The sequence below is a fragment of the Callorhinus ursinus genome, unplaced genomic scaffold (genome assembly GCF_003265705.2).
Source record: "Callorhinus ursinus isolate GAN/ISIS: 27379988/994484 unplaced genomic scaffold, GSC_fseal_2.0 scaffold26, whole genome shotgun sequence".
Taxonomy (NCBI): Eukaryota; Metazoa; Chordata; class Mammalia; order Carnivora; family Otariidae; genus Callorhinus; species Callorhinus ursinus.
In genome coordinates this window covers 5,296,269-5,315,869 of record NW_027397088.1, presented here as the reverse complement: position 1 = coordinate 5,315,869, position 19,601 = coordinate 5,296,269, and the positions used below count along the sequence as shown (strand labels likewise).

Here is a 19,601-nt window from a genome sequence, read left to right as displayed (position 1 = left end):
AAGGATTTAAAGATTACTCAGAAGTGAGGTCTGAGCCACAGATAGACATTTGGGAGCCATTGATATTTGGGTTGGTATTTAAAGCCACAGGAATAGAAGCAATCACATGGGACAAAATACGAATAGAGAAGAAGGGCTCAGTTTTAATAGGGTGGGGAGAAAGAGGTTAGATTGGGGTGGGGTGGGGTGTAAATGAGAGATATGGTACCACGGAGGTGTGCATGAGGGAGGGATGCCATTGACAAGAGGAGAAATGCACCCTCCATTTTAGCAGGAGGAGTGAACAAGAAGAGGGCAGTTTGAATGGCTTTGTAAATTAGTTATGGGAAAGTGAGAGCACTTTTAGCTGATAGATTTCATTTTCTCAATTGAGTTTAAGCAGATAGGAGCTGAGGGTGAGTGGCAAAGGTTGAGGTGGTGAGGAGGAGGGGTGGTGGTTTTTAGGGGTTTACAGACTCTCTGAGATAGCCATGGGGTTGGAGGGTGGAGAACACACTTATTGGAGAGTGTTGTGAGTTTAGGGCAGCGCTGTGTGTCCCTCTGAGGATGATGGTCATGCCTTTATTGTGACTGTCAGGGTATGCCTTTGTCCCCACCAACAAGGCTTGGAGTCACAGGTGTAGGCACAGAGAAATGGTGGGCTTCATCCCAGAATGGAATTTGTGCATCTTTGGTCATTTTAACAGTTTTAATAAAGAGTTGGGGGACTGCCTGGATTATGGATGAGAGGTGTGGGGGCCCTGGAGGATGCACTGCTCCATCTCCCTTCAAGGCAACCTGGTGACGGCACCCTTTGGTTCCTCCTGCACCTTCAATAAGACCCTGCTCCCCCGGCTGCTCCCAGCCATGACTGCAGGTGCCAATGGAATGGCGGGGGTACTGAAAATACAATTACGTTGTATTTTCAAAACAATGGTTGTATTAGTTTCCTATTGTGTATTTCCCGTGTGAAAAATTACTACAAACATAGTAATTTTAAATAACATACATGTATCATCGCAGTTTCCATGGGTCAGGAGTCCAGGCATACTTAGGGTCTCACAAAGCTGTAATCAAGGTGACAGCTGGGGCTGGGGTCCTATGCCAAATACAGGTGTTTGTTGGTAGAGTTCAGTTCTTTGCAGCAGCATAACTGATGGCATCTTGCTCCCTCAAAGCCAGTGAAGAGACAGAAAGGCTGGGCTTCTCTTTGATTCATTCTTCTCTCTATGTGCCCTTCTTGGCCTTTTTCTTCTCTTCTGAGCCCAGGAAAGCCTTCGAGTCATTTCTAGGGCCACAAGGGGTAGAATCTGTGACTTGACTGAGTTGCAGAACCAGGGATTCTGGAGGGAGGAGAGCATCTCTGCTGCTTCTGTTCTCTTATCTCCAGACATTAATCTCAGACCTATAAGGACCCTTAGGTCAGGCCCACCCAGGATAATCTCTCTTCCAATTAACTTAAAGCCAACTGATAGAGACTTCATTACATCTGCAAAATATTTTCACTTTTGCCAGATACCATAGCATCATTGATGATATTCACAAGTCCAGTCAACACTCCAGGGGAGGGGATTACACAGGGCAGGTGCACCAGGGGAGTGGGAATATTGGGGACCATCATGGAATTCTGCCTACCCCAACAATCACATCAGGTAAAATTAAAAAAAAAAGTGTTTCCTTTTCTTTTCTGAATGTAAAAGTAATATACGTTCATGGGGTAGAATCTGGAAGCTATAGATATGTACAAAAAAAGGGAATTTAAACCCACTCATTGGAATATCATTTTTGCCCTAAAATATAAACCTTATTATCATTTTTATTTTTCTTTATATATTGGAACCACAATATAGAATTTTTTAGATTTTCTATTAGTTTAAGTGTTCTTTGAGAATATGAATATGGCTCATAGTACTCCCTGTGTGAGTATGGATTCAATTTATTTACTGTTTTCCCTTGTACACTCTGGTCGCTTCCAATTTTTTTCCTATTATAAATAATCTTGATGAATTTCCTCCCACATCTCTAAGTGCTTATTCAGAGCTCACTATTCACTTGAAATTTTGAGGCAGAGATAGTTAAGGTGGTAGGACCAGATGCCAATAAAGAAATCAATCAGAAATGGAAAACATCCACAACCTGAATGGGTTATTTGGAAAATAAAATCAGTTTTTATTTGGACACAATTTTTTCCCACAAGCATTTATTTACCAAGATACTGCTAAAGTGCTTTGGCATAAAGCTTTGTGAATATGAGAATGACATTTATCCCAGGTTACCCAGCCTTGCACAATAACCGCTCAGCACAAGGATTTGGTTATGCCATTAACATATTTGCATAACAGTCCCTGCAGGAAAAGATCTGACTGTGGGGAAGGGGGAGAGAAATGAGGGGAGATGAGCTGGGATTAGGTAGGAAGGTGGAGTAGGAGGTTGACCAGTCAGAGGGTCCATGACTGCAGAGTTAAAGAAAAAGAGAGAATTCCCTTTGTCTGGGAGATTTGGGAGCTGAGCAGACTGGCCTGGGCTGGCATGAAAGCTGCCTGTAGTAATGAACTCAATAAAGTGATTTAAAACATATTGATCTTGGTGTGTTTGTGGGTTTGGGCTTAACCTTGGTGGTTGCCTTCCTTCAGGGCAAACATTTGGTACTTTGTGTGCAGTGGGAAGTCAGAACTCACCAGAACCTTTGTCATTCAGGGCATTGTGAGGAGGTCTTGGACCCTGTCTGAGGATGTTTAGTTCTAGAGGTCCTGGCAGGGCCTTGGGCTTCCGGAATGGGAGGCTGCAGGAGGGCAGCATGTTGCTTTTACTTTCCAAATTTTCTGGGAGTGTACGTGTGTGTTGGGGAGGGAAGAGGAGGCGGGAAAGAACAGGAATGATGATATAGTGGGTCCCTATAATGGGCCACTGAGAAATGCTAGGGAAGCTGGTCCTTGGCATAGTTATGCTTAACAAATGAGATGTATTTCGTTCCACTCTGGGCAGCACACCTGTGTTCTCTTTCCAGGTGCAATGGAAGCCATCTCTCCCATGACAATTGTGCCCAAGCCTTTTGCTGTGCTATGTCTTCTGGGAGTAAATTGCTATTTCCCTTGAAGAGACTAGGCCTCCTTTGCCAAGTAGCCCTGTGGGCTCCTCTCCTCTGCCGAGAAGCTCTCCTGTAGAGTAGTTGTGAGTTTGGTAGAATGAATTTTCATGTGAATTAATGGCCAGGGCATCAAACTCTAGCTACTCCCTCAAAGGAAGTGTTGCTTTCTCTTTCTCTTTTTGTAGTCTCAGTGAGGACTCTAAGCCAGTTGTGGGAAATGTGTATGTTAAGGAAAAAGCAACTCACCGGTGGTCTGTCCATAGTAAATCTCCAGGAAGTGGCTTTGCTCCTAGGACTTTTAAAATCCTGTGGTTCTCAACTTTATAATTATGATACTCAAAGGACGAAGTATAGGTATAGATCAGTGGTTCTCAACTGGGGAGTGACTTTGCCCCCTGGGGGACATGTAGCCATGTCTGGAGACATTTTGACTGTCAACGCTAAGGGGGTGGGGAGTGGGAAGTGGGTGGAGGATACTACCCATCTAGTGGATAGAGGCCAGGGATCTTGCTGAACATCCTACAATGCACAGGAAATATTCTGCCCAAAATGTCAATAGTGTCAAGGTTGAGAAATCCTGGCATAAACCAAAGTATTACCCCTATTACCAGGAAGCCTGGCTTCTGAGTTTATAAGATAGACACCAAAGTTTGCATGGGAGCTGTCTGCCTGAACTCTGTTTAGGGAAAGAACCATGACCTACTTTTCAGCACTTTCCCTAAAGCAAGATTAGCCAAAACATTTCAAATATCCCTAATGTGGGAGAAAACAAACAAACAAATGTCCAAGCCTATGGGTTAAAAGGCTCGTTTACATAACAATGAGACACTTGAAGCAAAGGCAGATCTGGGCTAGAATTGCCTGGCTATGAGTGTTAATTGAGAAAGAGAGCTACTCTGGTAAAAGGAGCATTCCCCTCCTTCACATGCCTGTATAATGCCAGCATCCAGCAATACTTTCAATCAGAGGCAGTGCTTACTGGGTAGGAGACCTAGAGATGGCCTCCCTTTGGGCAATTTATGCTAAATTAGTTTTGTGGATGCTTCGGGTACCAATTCCTCCAGACTTTCTTCATTACAGACAGTGCCTCTGGGACCAGTAGTGAGAAACAGTGTCTTGAATTACCGGGTCATAAATTTAATATCAGAGACCATCTTTCCTTCCTATACCAGGTACCTATAGCAAATAGCTTTTAGTGTTTTCAAAAATGCTCACACTTAAATGTGATGTCTGGGGTTTGAAGAACCCTTAGGTCAGAGGATGGGCGTTATGCGCCCTGAAACTGTCATGCAAAATTGCGTGAGTTCGTTTACCTGGGGAGGGAATCTACTGATTTCATCACATTCCCTAAGGAGCCTTTATTCCGAATATTAAGAACCACTGATATGGATTCATTCATTCATCAAATATTTATTCAGTGCCTATTCTGTGCCAGCACCATGTTACATACTGGAAACGAAGAGAATTAGATGGTGGTGAATCATTGATGGAAATTTAAAGAAAACAGGAAGGAGCCTGAAGATGAAAGTACAAAATTAATCAAGACACATTGAAGAAAGTAACTGAAAAATTTAAAGAGCCTTAAGATATCTTTTATTTGATAGTGACAGACATTTCTATTTGTACATACACAACGTTGTAACAATACTATGACAGTGGAGAAACAAAGCAGAGGGAAAGTTATGGTGGTGAACACAGATGAAGTGGATTTTTATTAATAGATAATTCACATCTCTAAGCTGCTGATTCTGAAAATAGAACCCAATTTTTTCCCCAAAAAACATTTTTTTAAATTTAATTATCAGGTGGATTGATCATCTGTTATACATCTTATAATTTCGGTGTTTTTGGAATGCTATTGAAATGAAAGCTTGTTGGGCGCCGAGGTGGCTCAGTTGGTTAAGCGTCTGCTTTTGGCTCAGGTCATGATTACAGGGTCCTGGGATCGAGTCCTGCATCGGGCTCCCTGCTCAGCAGGAGCCTGCTTCTCCCTCTCCCTCTCCTTGCCACTCCCCCTGCTGGTGCCCTCTCTCTGTCAAATAAATAAATAAAATCTTAAAAAAAAAAAAAGAAATGAAAGCTTACTTTCGTTTAGGTAGGGTAAAGGTAGGAGGTAGAGGTAAAGGTAGGGATAAACTCTTGTGTCTGTCACACCCATGACTTATCATGAGGGCTTCCATTTTAATTTTTTCACTATAAACCCTTACTTTTCTTCCTCTTCTTTAGACTGGTTACAGTTTGCTTCTTAACCCTGCCCTGACTCTGAGATTCGGCACTGAGGGAGTGAAGGTGGGTGGGAGTGGGGGTTGGGGAGGTCACTCCCAGCCATCAGTGGGACTGTCAAGGACACCTGCGCTCCACTCCACCCCACAGGGTAATTCTGGACCCAACCCCTTGTCCATTGGATTCATGGCTCCAAGCTAAACGGCAAAGACTTGTACTCTCCATTGTGACTTGTAATCTGTGTTTCTTCATATGGACATCACCTTATTCATGGTCGCCCTGTGAGTAAAAACTTGCTGTCTAAACTGTGGACACTGTAAGTTTACCTGTGTTTCTTTTTCACCTTAAATAAGCCAAGTCATATGAGCCGACTGTTTCCTGAGCCTGAGAGAAATTCAGTTCATGCTGTTTGCCTTGAGGGTGCATAGAATCTGTTTCATAGCATATAGAAAACACCTAACGGTTTGTATAATAAATCCCAGTGTCTTATTTTATAGATGAGGATGCCATGGTTCCTAGACCTCAAGCTGAAACCGGCAGAACTAAAACATCTCCATTCTGAGTTCCTTCCTGGAGCTCCCTTCATACTGCTAAATTTCTAGAAGACTCAAAACATCAGGATTACTTTTTTTCAGTCCTTTCTGGGGAGAGTTCGGTGGCCTCTAACAGTGCCTGGGTCACAGTAAATTTAGTAGCTGTCTTACATGGAAGATCGGACCCGGTAGCTCAGAACAGCCACTGACCTTCTCAGTTTTCCGAAAGGAAGTAAACATACCCACAGGCCAGTTTCTTGGCTGACAGGTAACTTGAAGGTGGATCCCAGAAGAGACAAATGCTCATTAGATATAAACATGGGAGCAAGAGAAAAGTAGGTATAATGGTTCATTCTGCCCAAGGGGCTCTATTTCCTACAGTGCGAACGGGATCCATTTCTCTCCCAGTTAATACATTGTTCAGTGATTTCTCCAATGCCAGGGAAGCTATGTGCTTCTCAGGTGCTCCTACCTTAGCAAAAAGGTCATGTCACAAAAATCTATTTGGTTGTTGAGGGAAAGATAGCAGTTTATTCCCAAAAAGTCATCTTCCCTTCTCCCATAGAAATAAAATTTTTCCAAAAAACCCAAATAATCCAATTAAAAAATGGACAGTGGACTCAAATAAGCATTTTTTTCTAAGGAAGACATACAGATGGCCAACAAACACATGAAAAGATGCTCAACATCACTCATCATCAGGGAAATGCAAATCAAAAACACAATGAGGTATCACCTCACACCTGTCAGAATGGCTAGAACTAAAAAGACAAGAAACAAGTGTTGGCGAGGATGTGGAGAAAAGGGAAGTCTCTTGCACTGTTGGTGGGAATGCAAACTGGTGCAGCCACTGTGGACAACAATACTGAGGTTCCTCAAAAAATTAAAAACAGAAATACCATACGATCCACTAATTCCACTACTGGGTATTTATTCAGACAGTGAAAACACTACTTTGAAAAGATATATTCACCCCTATGTTTACCATAGCATTATATACAATAGCCAAGATACGGAAACTAATCAAGTGTCCACCCATAGATAAACGGGTAAAGAAGATATAGTATATAGATAGATAGATAGATAGATAGATAGATAGATAGATAGATAGATATACACACATATATATACAGTGGAATATTACTCAGACATAAGAATGAGATCTTGCCATATGCAACAACATGGATGGACTTAGCAGGTATTACAATAAGTGAAATAAGCCAGAGAAAAACAATACCATATGATTTCACTTATACATGGAATCTAAAAAACAAAACAAACAAAAAGCAGAAACAGACCCATAAATATAGAGAACACATTGATGGTTGTCAGAGGGAAGGGGGGTGGGGGGATGAGCAGAATGGTTGAAGGTGAGTGGGAGATACAGGCTTCCACTTATGGAATGAATAAGTCAGAATAAAAGAGCCAGCCTCGGAAATACAGTTAATGGTATTGTAATCGTGTTGTATGATGACAGATGGTAGCTACACTTGCAGTGAGCACTGCATAGCATAGAGAGATGTTGAATCACGATGTTGTACACCTGAAACTAATGTAACATGGTGTCAAGTATGCTTCAAAAAAAATGCTCAGAAAAAGAAAGTTTTTTAACCTGGTCACTGTCTGCCCAGGAAAAAAAGATTATATTCTTCAGCTCCCTTTGCTTTGAGAATGGTCATGGGATCAACTCCTGGCCAGTGGGACACGGAGGGGAAGTGTTGTGTGCAGTTTGCCTCAGTGGGAGAGAGTGGGTTCTCCCTGTCACTTTCTTCTTCCCTGCTGAGTGAAATGTCAGTGTGACAGGGAATCCTTTTGGAAATGAGGGTGTGAATCAGTGGTAAGGGAAAGGCTGACAGGGCAAGAAGATTGTCTTAGTCACTCAAGCTGCTACAACAAAACACCATGGAGTGGGCAGCTTAAACAACAGACCTTCCTTTCTCTGATTCCAGAGGCTAGGAAGTTTAAGGTCTCACTAGATGGTCACCTTATTATTCACGTGACAGAAAGAGCTCTGGTCTCTCTTCCTTTTCTTATAAGGACACAAATCTCGTCATGGGGCCCCACCCTAATAACCACATCTAAACCTAATCACCTCTCAGAGGCTCAACCTCCCAATACCATCACATTGGGGTAGGACTTCAACATAGCAATTTGAAGGGGACGCAAAGTTCAGTCCATAACAAAGTCTTCACAAGCAAGGCCCCACCTTGGGCTTCTTACATGAGAGACGTGTGTTAAGCCACTTCTGGGGCCTCTTTCACAATTGAACACATTTATGATATAATAAATACAGTACTTTCGGTTTGTTCTTACTAATATCACATGTTTTCTCCCGTCATTGTTATGGTATATGGGATAAAGACCCACTCCGTGAGGGCCTATGCAGATTCTCACCGTACAGACGTGTAGGCTGAAGGTGGAAGAGTTTACATATGACTCACCACATGTGACTGACCAGAAGCCGCTGTGGTTGGACCATGACTGGTTCACTGAGCAACTTCACTGAGTCGCAGACTGCGCAGAGCCCTGGGGGAGGGCACTGGGCACCCTTCTGTCCAGTGGACCATGACAGAACACTCATTTGATTCAGAAGTCTTTTATTTTTGTCACTGGAAGGGAAGGGAGGAGGAAGGGGTGACATGGACTGAGGGAAAGGGGGCCATCTTCGTTCGTTGGGGCTGCTCTCACAAACTACCACAAAATGGGGGCGGGGATGGGGCTTAAACAACAGAAATTTCTTGCCTCACAGTTCCAGAGGCCGGAAGTCTGGAATCCAGGTGTCAGCAAGGCCATGCTCCCTTGGAAGGTGCTGGGAAGGGTCTGTTCCGGGTCTCTCTCCAAGCTTCTGGTGGTTCCCTGGCTCGTGGCAGTGTAACTCCAGCCTCCACAGGGTGCCCTCCCTGTATGGAGAATGTGCTCACATTCTGCATGTCTCTGTGTCCATATCTCCTTTTATAAGGACACCAGTTGTATAGGGTTAGGGCCCCCCAGATGACCTCATCTTAACCCAATACTTTGGCAACAACCCTATTTCCAAATAAGGTCACATCCTGCAGTATTGGGGGTTAGGAATTCAACATATGGATTTTAGGGGGACACAATTCAGCCCATCTCAAGGGATGCGAGCTGAAAGAATATCTTGGCCAAATTATTCCATGCCACCAGCAGCTGGAGAAGGGAACCAAAGTGTATCAGAGAGCTCCACAGGGAACCCAGCGTGGTGCGTGGCATGCTGAGAGGGAGTGAGGAGGCATTTCCCCACCGGCTCCGCAGTGAAGTGTTGATCTCACTGGATGTTCTCCCCATAGCAGCACAGCCCACAATGGCCAGGGTTGTAGGATATTAAGTGGAGATCCAGGACCCCAAAGCCAGTGGTCCTAGGTCCTCGTCTGGACCTCTGTCCCTGAGTCTCAGCTGCCCTTCTATCCTGCCTGGGAGCCATGGATAAAAACAACTACCTGCTCTGTCTGGAAACCAACATTAGAGGCTGGTGATGTATTTTAGGAAATATATTTTATACTTTCTCGATGATAAAAATAATGCATGCTCATTATAGCTCACTTGGAAATGACACAGAAGTTGAAAGCCCATAGGAAAATTGCCCCTAATTCTAAGACCCAGACAACCCGTTAAATTTTGATTTCTATTTCATCCATTGTTTTTTTTTCTTTTTCTATGCATATTTTACAGAATCTGGATCAAGATCTCTATTTCACTCTATGCTCTGATTTTTCATATAACATAATGCGAAATTTCCTGTTATTACAAATTATGCTTATTCTTTCAACAGCTGAGGAATGTTGAGGATGGTCAAATAATAATACAAAGAAGCTGATATTTTCTGCATTCCAGACACTGTTTCAAGCAATTTATATACATTTTCCCATTTAATCCTGACAACAGGATCCCAACAAAGTAGGAATTATTTTCATGATACAAACTGATAAAAAATATTGAGGCTCAGAGTTTTAGTAATGTGTCTAACATCACACAATTATTAAACAGCCAAAGGGAGATTTATAGACAAGTTTGTTTAAGGCTACTTTCCTTGCTTCTGATTACTGCTTAATTTCTCTATTCTTGGATATGGGGCTTGCTTCCACATTTTTACTGTTATAAATACTGCAATGTACATCTTTGGACAGACCATTTTCTCCCCTGAATAAATTCACAGAGCTGGAATTACTAGAACTAAGATTTGAACATTCAAAAAAACCCCACATTTTTTGTTACATTATCGCCAATTTGCTTTCCAAGAAGGTTATGCCAACTTGCATTCCCTGGAGCACTGTTCTTGTTTCTTTATGCCAAGCACTGGACAGTCAGACTTGCTAAGCATCCCTGCTATTTATCATAGCTGAAAATAGATTGGGTTTGCTTTTTATTTACATTTTTTTGGTTATTAGTCAGGGTACATGGTTTTTCATATGTTTGAAGCCATTTATATTTTCTACTAATAATCTGGACCCATTTATCTGTCACAGCTTTAGTATTCTGATGAGCCATGTGCAACTGACATTTTTTGTAGTCAAAAACTTGTTGACTATCAGCTCAAATTTTTTTTTTCAAATGCATTAAGAATATTAATCTTTAGATATATTGGCTATAAATATTTTTGTTGATGTTTTGATATAGATGTTTTTATTTCCAAAATGAGCATCCAATAATCTGGAAAGTGTTTGAGTAATGAAAATAGCATGCTAATGATTCCATGGACTAATTTTTTTTTGCTTTCGCATTTTATTTGTCTCTTCTGCACTTCCTTCTCTTCCCCCACCCTCTTAAATCTGAGTCCAGAATGTTGTACCTATATGAGGTAGATCACAGTTTGGCATCAACTTTGGAGCTAGAATAGGAAATGTCATTGAAAGAATTACAGGTGCCAGTAAAACAAGAAAAAATAATGCAACTTCCCTATGGGCGACGACCTCTTAATGTAAAAAAAAAGAAAAAAAAAAGAGAGAACTGTAGCCTGAAAGCATTTGGAGGCACCACTTTTACTGCAGAAGCTTAGAGCCTCTTTAAAGGAAGAGTGATCATGGCATAGGTGCGGGGATACACCTTGCATGCCTGACAACTCAGAATGGGCTGTGTCTCATTCTTAGCCAAATGCAGAGAAAGCCAGGCCATCTGGCTTTGCAACGATTTCATGTCTTCTCTTTCTCTGTAGGTAGACGGAGAACCATTTGAAAGAAAACCTTCGTGGCTGCAGATTGCACACACATTTAACATCTCAAAGGAAAAGGGAATGGTTCAAGTCCCTTGTCAAATCTAAGCGGGTGGTATGGTAAGAGAGACAGAAACACTGCTTCAACAGCCAGGAGTATTTCAAAGGTTACTGATAAGCATTTGCCTTTTAACATCTCATGCTCAAGACCCTCGTTTGTAGAAAGTTTCTGTTTGCTTGTGTTCATGAGGGGAAAGGGGTAGGGCTGTATCCCAATTTGCTGCCTTGAGCCTCTGGTTTAAATGATTTACATCAACTCTCCCTTGACCTTCAGTACTTTTTCATGTGAAGTACCTATGCTCTGCCCCAAAGATGGGAAGCAAATCTTGGCTCCTCCTATGTCCAAGCCTTTCATCAACCTGATGTGTCTTGCTGCCTGCCTAAACTATAAATGAGATTACATTTTGTATTTACAGCATGGCTCCTGGGAGGGCAACTGAAGATATTACACATGGGGTGTTTGAAAAAACAATAAATCATTCATTCCCATGGGTAAGGAGGACATTCCTGACCCGCCCTCCAAGAGGATGAGCTCACAGTTGGTTTTCCCGGGAGAGAACACCACTCCCGTCACCTGGTTGCCATTTGTCGTGCGCCCGGCCAGGTTGGGGGTGCAGCTAAGTGAAGAGAACAAAGTTTGCCTCTGTGCAAAGCTAACTGACCCCTTCACAAACCCCACCAATCAAACCCACCACATCAGTCTTCCTGGCACGAGCCACAGACCCACACAACGAACTGTTCCAAGTCATGTAGGAGCCAATCCGCCAGCACACAGGGCTCTGCCACCCAGAGCAGGCTTCTCGGCAGATCCCCTGTTGCGCGGGCTGGAGTCTGTGCTCAGAGCTCAACCAGCGGCCGCCACCCCCTGCACCCCGGGCCTTGCCTTCTTTAGGAAGGCTTACACACGCATCCCAGATGTTCCCTGTAACTGAGAGCCCTGGAAACTGCCGCGTAAAAACACATGTGCTTTCTAAGGGCCGGACTGGAATGTGACCAAATGGTCCCCGGTTATTGTCTCATTACTGGGCAGTTGAAGACCCAACCCTGTTTCCTCCTCTCTGAGCTGTTGGGCCTTGCTTCCCTAATGGGGCATGATTCTAACAGCTGCAGTTGTAGTGAGCGTTTCTTGTAAATACTTTGAATATAATGATCATAATACCACAAGAACTTAAACGTTTTTTAAAAAGAGAGCAAGAAGAAGACAAAGAGAAGGAAGCTGATGATAGCTGGTAATGAATATGTGGGAAATTGAATCATATTTTCGGAATGATAATATTGTCTCCTCTTTGCTTTCCAGCAAAATTTATATATGTGTGCCCACCCCCACCCGTCCCCCACCACCAGGGTGGAAAACTCTTCCTTGGAAGAATATCAGGAGTGACAACGAGGTGAATCTATGCAGCTGTGGTGTAAATCTTTCCTGAAATCAACTGCACGGATGCTTTTGTCCTCCCTCTGGGCCCAGGACTGAATAATGCAGGCTGTGTAACGTCTCCCTGACTGGCTCCCTGCCTTCTACTCCTTCTCCGTCCAAACCCGTCCTGCAAGCTGCCATTGCTCGGGTCCTTCTGGGTCCTAACCAGCAATAAGCCATCTCCTTGGAGAAGAACATGTGATGGCTTCAAGCTCCACAATGTGAAATGCACTGGGAATGAAGAGCAGTTGCTTCTCCTTGGCTTTCAAAACCCTCCCCATTCTGCCACAGTCCTACTTTCCAAAGCCCCCCTCACTCCACCAGTGTACCCTGGGCGCCCCACCCCCAGCTCTTCCTGTTTCCCAGACTGGCTGCGACCTCCTGCTGTAAGCTTCCCTGTGATCTGAACCTCTTCTTCCCAGCCCTCCTCACCATCCTTCAGTGAGTCTTCCTCACTGGATACCTGCAATATCTGGCAGATAGGTGCCTCAAGGATGTTCGCTTACTGAAGGAGTGACTGTTTTAGCAGCCCAGTCTTTTGGCATTTCATTTCACTGTTTGCTCAACACAGCAGGTCAGTTCTAGGCCAAGCCTAGGCCACCTTTGTTTTCTCTACCTGGGATGCCCCTACTTGGGATGCCCCACAAACCACATTCTGTTTACCCTTCCTACTGGGCTCATTCTCCTCTCCAAGGCTACCCTTCATCCTTAACCCATCAGATCCACTGGTAGCTTTCCCACCTCTAAATTCCTGGGGTGCTCGCTGCTCCAGGGACCCAGGCCTTACTCACATACTTTCCTGCAGGGAGACTTGAATTTTCCCAGCGTTTGTGCCTGGACTCCCTTATCAAATCTGTATCCACCTCCCCAATTCCTCAGGGTCCTGAGCAGACCTAAGCACAGGCCAGCTGCTCAGTACCTGTCTGCCCGACTGATGGCAACTGGGCAACTTTCCTGCCTCTCTCCAATTCCCCACATCCTATCCATCATTCAAAGTTCTGCTGAAGCCCAGCTTCCTCCAACAGTGGCTTTGTGGATGACACCCCACAGTGATCCACAGCTGGCTCATGGGCCAGAGCCACACCTTCTGCATCTGGCGCACTTGTGGGATGACATGGTTCGAGCACCAATCCCAGCGTGTATGCATATTCCATTACTTGTGAACTTTGTTTGTGCCCTGCTGTGTCTTGGCTCTCTGGATCCCCAGTGCACTCCCAGGGGAACATGCACCCCACACTGGAGCCCCTCTTGAGTTGCTGACATTTCTTTCATGCACCTGGACACACCAGAACACAAAGCCCAAAACGTGTGACTGGGTGCCTACTGCCCTCTCAGGACAACCTTCTGCCAGGCTTGTGCACCTTCTGTGTGAGTCACAACTTCTGGTCCTGGAGTTAGATGCACATATTTCTCAGCGTGGAAGGCAGACTATAGAGCTCTTTGAGACCAGGTCATCCACCACCAGGAGACTGAGCATTTTCTTGAGCACAGAGAGATGCACTTATTTCAAAGAAGGCTCATTGTGCCTGGCACATAGTAGAAACTCAGCACATTTTGAAATAGAATAAGAACAACTGTGATCCTTGATGGCAAGTGTCCCACTCCAGGGTCTTCAAACGTTGGCTTCTACACCTTGTAAAAGAACTTTGAAAATCTATGTGCTCATCCATACATTTTTAAAGTGACATCTAAAATTTTTCACACGTTTTTAAAATAAGTTTTATTAATAGGAGATAGGAAATGTTAACTATTTTATATGTTGAAATAAAATGAGCATTGACTATAATTTGAATAAATATTTTATATTATTGGATAACATAAATTTTCATTACTGAATAAAGCATGTTATATCTGAAAGATAGCAGGTGAAATATTTGTGTGTTTGATTTATCGTATTTTGGAAAATCCAATAGTCCTGCAAAAATTACATTTTAAAGGACCAACATCGCAAGCTTATGCTACTTTGGATATTCTGAATTATGAGCCCCCATGGGCCAACATGCCCTTCTTGCAGAAATATGTATAAGACAGGGAAGGACACAAAGCCTTATGAGCTTAAGGGACTTGGTTTATCATTAATTTTAATTTATCCCATTGTTTCAGGTGCCCTCCTGCAGCAAAGAACCAAAACAAGAGTTGGGATGGGCAAGGATATATCTTTCTTTTGTAGAGTGAGGAAGGTATATTCTAAGCATAGGCTCATTTCAAGCAGATCAATATAAGCAAAGAATACCTGTGGGCATTGATGACTTTATATCTATCCTTGTCTGAGTATCATTTGGAAACTGTTCAAATTTTCCAGAAAGTGTGTACCTCAGTTGGAGGAACACTGGCCCACTGTACTGGCTTAGCAATAAGAGAGTTGGAGTAGAGTGATGAGCTATTACTGGTCCAGGCCGGGGAGCTCATGCCTCCCCTTTGGCTCCATGGAGTGGACAGCCTTCATCTTCACTGTGAGGCAGGTTAATCTGGCTTGCCAGAGGCAGCCAGGACAAAATTGAGAAAATGGTTAGATGTTACGTTATCAAACATGAGAAACAAAAACAGAAACTGAAGGGTAGCTAAGCCAAAGATGCACAATAGAACACACCAACTCTCAGAGGAGTAAGGGCAGAGAGTGGTAGGCAGGCAGAGCAGATGCAAAGAGGAGGGAGGGAACAAAAGGCAGACAGAGGAGCTGGGACTGATTTGTGGTCAGTCTAGACCAAGTCAAGTGCACTGTGATTCTTTTTGCCAGCCCTCCACTGGGAAGCCCAGAACTCAGGTTCCTGGCTCCCCAATTTGCAGCTTTGTCTTACAGAAGGAAAACTGTTTAAACTTTGTTGTATGAAGTGCTATAAATAGAGTCTGGCTTCAGTATCTTTGGGCCTCTGGCACCTCCTGAGGCTCTCCAGGCCATGTTCTAGTCCCTGTGTCTTATTTTTCTTAGACAAACCAGACCCTGCCAGGGTTTTGCACCTAAGCCGCTCCCTTCACCTAGAACGCCCTGCCTATTAATTCATAAATTATTGCTTCTGAGCCTTCTTTCTCTAGCATATTCATCCCACCTCACCCCTTAGAGCAGAATTTCTCAAAGTGGGATCCACTACTGTGTCAGCATTATCAGGATTTTTTTTTTTTTTGTGGGGAAAAAAGAATAGATTTCTAGGCAAATCTGGAGATCTAGATTTCAAGTTTATAATATTGGAACCCTTGTGACAATACATAGGAACTTGCACTTTTATAAGCTGCCCAGGTGCTCTTATGTACTCTAAAGCTTGAAATCCATCACTGCTGTGATCTGAATGTTAGTGTCCTCCAAATTCATATCTTGGAATCCTAATCCCCAAGGTGATAATATTTGGAAGTGAGGCCTTTGGGAGGTGACTGGATCATGAAGATGGAGTCCTTATAAAAGAGACACCCAGAGATCCCTTGCACTTTCTCCATGGGAAGATACAGGGAGAAGACAGCCATCGATGAACCGGGAAGCAGGTGCTCACCAGACACCAAATCTGCTGGCACCTTGATCTTGGACTTTTAGCCTTCCAAGCTGAGAAATAAGTTTTGGTTGTTTACAAGCCACCCAGTCTGTGGTTTTCTTTAATGCAACTCCAGTGGACTAAGAGAAGTGGTGTGCTGTCAGGGACTTTCTCAATGTTCCTGGGCTTCCTTCACACGTCTACTGTAGCACTCCCCCATCCCATTGCAATTTCTTTGTGTACTTGCTTGTTCCCACTAATCTCTGAATTCTCAAGAAGAGAAATGTCCTTCATCTGTGTTAACTCCACACCAAGCACAGTGCCTGGTACATAGTGGTACTTAATCATTGTTTTTTTTTCTTCCCTTCCTTCTTTTCCTTCCTTTCCATCCCTTCCTTCCCTTTCTTCTTTCTTTCTTCCTTTCTTCTTTCTTCCTTCCTTCCTTCTTTCTTTCTTTCCTTCTTTCTTTCTTTCTTTCTTTCTTTCTTTCTTTCTTTCTTCTTTCTCCTTCCTTCCTTTCTTTCTTTTTTGCGTTTTCTTTTTCTTTTTCCAAACAGCTTTTAATTAAACAGTAAAGCACAACTGCAACACAATTTCAAGTGTTTGTAAGTTAGGTCACAAAGGGGTGCAAAATGTTTGCAGTATAGCTATTACATTCATACAGCTAAAGTCATTCATCAAATCTTACACCAATACAAACATAAGATTGTTCCATGATTAAAAGTAGCTCAAATCTAATAACCAAAATGATATTAGCAGCTCTCTTATCCTATTTAACATTTTAACATTACTTCTGACACTAAATTTCTTACCAAATGGAATCTACAAACTAAATTTTTAGAAACTGTTGAAGAGTGATTAAACACTACAAACCAAGTAGTTAGGTTAACAGAAAATTCTGGGAGAAATGGTGACAGAAAATACTGAGAAAGTATCAGCTAGTATGCATGCATTTTATTCCTGATTTTGATACTAATACACTCTAAAGGGATTTTGCAAAAGTTGATCTGCTGCGTACTACAAATAAACCTTGAGACTAAACTCTGTAACTATTCTCTTCTAGATTTGGTTGACATAAGATTAGTCACATTGAATCTACTCTTATATATATATTCCCCAAAAGATCTAGTCTGTGCCAGAGATCATGCAAATCTGGAGTAAAAACATTTGGAGTTGGTTACTACTGTATGCCAAGTACTTTTCCTAACCTATTTCCATTTTTCTCAAAATTTCCTATTACAAATATATAACCAGAGCTCATTTTTTAGATACCAAGTGGGTTATTTTGTGCAAAAGGAAGTTTTTGTCAACAAACTGTCTCAATTTGGCAATTCAGTGGCAAAGAAAAGTCTTCATATGTATAGCCTCTGTTTTCAGTTGAGTAAAGAGAAACCAAAAATCCTATCTTAATACTAAGGCAAGCCCTAACTGTGAAAGTATCTTATTTTGGTTAAGTTTCAACAATTCAAGCTCGGGCTACTCTTACAGATGATTAATTATTAAAGTTACTTTTACAAATGTGAAACCAATTTTTTCCTTAGGGGAAAGGAAATGGGAAGGAAGAAGCAAATGGAGAAAGGGCACCAACATGGTGGACAGGGTATATACAGCTGTATATTCAGTACATGATTGGTTACTTTTTACAACATGATGGTTATTTTCTCGTATCTCTTACTCTGACTATAATAAAAGAAAGTGTTAAATCTATAAATCAAAGCAAATTTGATAAATCATTCACTTTCAAGTTTCATAAATATATGCATTCTTTTTTCTTTAAGATTTTGTCTATTTGTCAGAGAGAGAGAGAGCACAAGCAGGGGGAGCGGCAGGCAGAGGGAGAATCAGGCTCCTTGCTGAGCAAGGAGTCCGATGCAGGGCTCAATCCCAGGACCCTGGGATCATGACCTGAGCCGAAGGCAGACGCTTAACTGACTGAGCCACCCAGGCGCCCCAATATATGCATTTCTAATTATAAAGTCTCTACAAGACATTTGCATGTTTACATAGACTAACATATACCACACAAATTTATGGACATCTTCTGTTATGCTCTTAATTTTGCCTAGATCTGACATTATCTTCATAAATATTCAATTAAGCCACAAACAAAAGAACTGTAACTTTTTGAATCTATCCAAGTTTTAAAGAAAAAAAAGATCAGCAGCAATCCCATAAAACAGAAGGGATGTCAATCCCTTACTTTCTTTGGCTTTTTGTGTCAGTTGTTTGAAAAACACTAGAAGCTGACATGAGGTTTTCTATATATTGTCCAAGAACTCGGTTTTCTGATTTTAGCTTCAGATTTTCTTCCTTAACTGCATCTACTCTTGCCGACAGATCTTCAAGTGTGTGTTTAAGTTTCAACACTTGATTAATAAGTTGTGTTTTTTTCCTCCAGTTCCACCTGATTTTCAGCATCAACTGTATCCATGATGGCATTCATCATCTCCAGTAACAAATTTTGGGCATTGGTTACAAAATCCTTGATGAATGGTCTGCCATTGGAGGTACTGAGAGTGGGAGGGATCTAATCATTGTTCTTCAGTGGTCAGGGGGTCCCTAATAAAGGGTAAAACAGATAGAAGAGAAACGTCCTCAGTGTTCCCCTTGGGTATCAGTGAGCATAATGCTCTCAGATTTGAAGACAACCACTTGCTGGTTCTAGGATTAAGCTAACTGGCTCTGCAAGATGTAAAGAGTGGACCCAGGCAGAAAGTGGTGGCAGAACATCTTGCCCCATTGGTCCAGCCTTAGTCTAGGGACTTCTGCCAACTGGCCAGGATTGTCGGGGACAGTGATAATGTCTGCTATGGTAGCAGTGTGTGTGAGGGGGGGTTGGGACTGCCTCTCAGAGCACAACTATCACAGTAAAAATAAGTATTCACGCAGTCTAGACTGACTGGCCTCCAAGACTTTCCCGTAATGTGCACAGTTTATTGGATTCCTTGTGGGGCAGTGACAATAATGAAGGACCTAACATTCATTTCCCCTTTCTTCCTCAGTATCTGAATTTTTGGAAAGCAACAAGGTACCCAGCTGAAAAATTGCATTTCCCAGTCTCCCTTGTGGATAGGAGTGGTTAATGAGATTTAAGCAGAAGTCACTGTGTCTGCCCTCTGCTCTTCCTTCCTGCAGCCAGGAACATGGATTGCAGCTGTAACAGCCATTCTGTAGCAATGGATGGATGCCATGAGCGGGGAGCATAAAGCTAGAAACAGTCAGGGTCACTGGTGACATCACAGAACCAGCATTTTAGCCATGGATTGCTGTACCTTTAGACTAGTTTTATGTGGGAAACAAAACAAACAAGCACACAAAAATCCTATATAATTTAAGCCATGATATACCATTATATTTGGTATAATCCCGACATTCACATTGCTAGCATCATTTGGCTTGTGAGCTGACTGTCCAGTATGGATTTCTTGTTTGCTTTTCACTGACCTCTTAGAGAGGCAAGACTCACCCTCCACTCTTACTATTGTTGCTCCCAGTTCCACGGGGTCATTGAGGCTTTCTGACCAAGACTATTCAATCTTTTAAGTTACCTGAAAGCCAGCAGCTGGGCTCACTAGCCACTTGCGACACCAACCAGATGGGTCTTCAAACTCTTTGCTGAGCCCACTGTGCCTGGGGAACTCTGGAGGATGCTTTCATGGACTCTTTAATTTGGACC

General features: G+C 42.7%; 1 pseudogene; it reads right to left on the bottom strand.

Moving 5' to 3' along the window:
- Positions 1-18,068: 18,068 nt before the first annotated feature.
- Positions 18,069-18,415, bottom strand: LOC112838401 (short coiled-coil protein B pseudogene; annotated as a pseudogene).
- Between the last annotated feature and the right edge of the window lie 1,186 nt (positions 18,416-19,601).